The 2,396-nt window shown below is 37.4% G+C and overlaps 1 pseudogene; it reads right to left on the bottom strand.

Annotated features, from left to right (window-relative positions):
* Positions 1-478: 478 nt before the first annotated feature.
* Positions 479-857, bottom strand: LOC118847256 (annotated as a pseudogene).
* Positions 858-2,396: the final 1,539 nt, after the last annotated feature.

The raw sequence follows: 2,396 nt of genomic DNA, 5'->3' as shown, positions 1-2,396 counted from the left end.
TCGCCAAATTCATTTGTTAAAATATTATCATTTTTCAAGATCCAATTTAAAGGTAACTTTATATCTAAGCACTTCCCTATTCTCACCTTTACCCCTTGGAAAAAAAAATCTCTCTGCCATCTAACAACTCTCACTCTATTAGGTTTTTACTCCTCAGAGATACTTCCCACATTTTAATTTTGACCATATTTATTTTTGTTTATGGTCTATCATCCAACTTTTTGAAAGCTCCTTGACAGGGATGTTATTTTATTTCTATTTCTCTCTTGGAGATTAGTACAGTGTGTTTGTTCCAATCTGTGTTCCAATAAATGCCTGTCGTATTGAACAAATGAATTCCAAATTGTTAAATGAAAGGGTCATTAGAAGTCAGTTGGTCAGACCTCTTTTTTTTAATTATGGGAGAGCCAGGGAAATGGCTAGTCTTTTATTGGAAGGAAGAAAACATAACACATCTCAAGTAAACCAGTTCAGGGGCTCAGGGGCTAAACTGGTAGGGTACCAGCTTGTAATGGGTTCCACAGTTAGGGCAACACTGTGTCTCGCCTTTGTGAAGCCAGAACCAGATGACTGCCCTGTTGTCCTCTTCACAGATACAGCCCACTATTTGCTTGTCAGTGATGGAAGGGACCAGGTTCAGTCCCTCCTTAGTCCCTGGGGCTGCCTTTGGGGCTAGCATATTGTATGGATCCAAATCAATCCTTGCAGCCATCCTAATCTCTCTCTCCAAGCCAGTAGGCTGCTCCTCATCAGAAGGGACACCTCCTCCGGTCACCATGGAGTGAATGGCCACCTGAGCAGGGCCAGAGGCCCTGGACTGCCAGTGCCCCAGCTTCCCGCAGTAACCTTGAAGCCATCGCATCTGTGACAACTAGGACCAGTTGTAACAGTTGGTCAGACCTCGTATCCGAAAGTGGGAATCTCCACCATCACCTTACAAAGAGATTTCTTCAGCATCTACTTGAAGACTCCCAGTGAAATGGGGCTCATTATCCTTCTAGGAATACTTGAATATAAATCCTGAATTGGGTATAGTATCTTCTATGACCCAGGGGAATTAACTCAATCTTTCTCTGGCTCAGTTCCCTCATCTCTAAAATAAGAGGGTTGGACTCAAGGACCTCTGATATCTATTCCAACTCTAAATCTATGATCCATCCTATGATATTTGAGTTGGACGGTAGCTGTGACCTAGTTTCCCACCTACACACACACACACACACACACACACACACACACACACATCCCTACTGTTGCTTATTAATATACAAAGTGATGTCTCCTATTTTCCATTATATATTCATTCTTTAAAAAGAAAGGGAAATAAAAGCCTAGAGGGACAAGTTTTAATGTCAAGATTTTCCTTTCAAGTGAGTTAGGGTTTAAATGCACGAAAAAAAATTACATGCTTCTGAAGAGACAGCTCTTCCTTTAAAGGTTGGCAGCATTTTTTAAAAGTTGTACAGCAGGGTTGACATATATCTAGAGACATTAAATAAGTAGCGTGTTTAACGAAACTGCTCTTTCTCAGGCAGCCAAAATACCATAAAACATGTGCATTCAAACAAAGTTGTTCGGGGTCCTTACTGATTTCCCAGTAAATAAATAGATGTTTTATGGTTATGTACACAAAACTTCCTCCAATACAGTAAGTATGAGCCTGTTTAAAGGCTTGTACATTATTAAGTTGGTCTAGCCAAGGTCAATTCATTATCACAAAAATTATAGTGACAAAACTTTTCTAATTTTGACTTTATTTCTAGTATTTGTTAAGCCATAAATATATTCTGGAAATGATAAAGCCTAAAGACAATGCACAAGAAACTAATCTTCAGCAAATAAAATCTGTCTGGATATGTATACAGAATTCCAAATTATAGCGAACATATTTAAATACTACAAACATTACAACAGTACACAATTAAATAAAATTATTTCACCTTCTCTTTCTCAGTCTTAATGCTACAGTATGTATGCAAGAGCAAGTAAAGGAACTGAATCATATCCTGATGGTGGTTAGTTATGAATGTCATTGATAAGATTAGCAACTTTATTGGTTGAGGAAAAAAATACAAATAGCTCCGTTTGTCAAACTCGTATAGCTAAAGGCAAATACACTTTTCAATAGTCATTTCCACTTGCCAACATTTAATCTCCAAATGTGGGATTGAAGTTATAGAAATAACAATAATATTAATAATTACCACTGATATACTATTTTAAGGTTCTCAAGCCAATTTACATTTGTTTTCTCATTTGTAATAGAAAATTGAGAAGAAAGATTTTATACTCTCTCTTTAAATGTCATCTTGTTCCATCTTTGTTGTCACTGACAATTCTCATACCATGAAGGCAAGATGATAGTTCCCTGGTATCCACTGGTAATATCCTATTTC

This window comes from Trichosurus vulpecula, chromosome 4 (assembly GCF_011100635.1).
Source record: "Trichosurus vulpecula isolate mTriVul1 chromosome 4, mTriVul1.pri, whole genome shotgun sequence".
Lineage (NCBI taxonomy): Eukaryota > Metazoa > Chordata > Mammalia > Diprotodontia > Phalangeridae > Trichosurus > Trichosurus vulpecula.
Note: the sequence above shows the minus strand (reverse complement) of the source record. Positions and strands in the feature narration are given on the sequence as shown.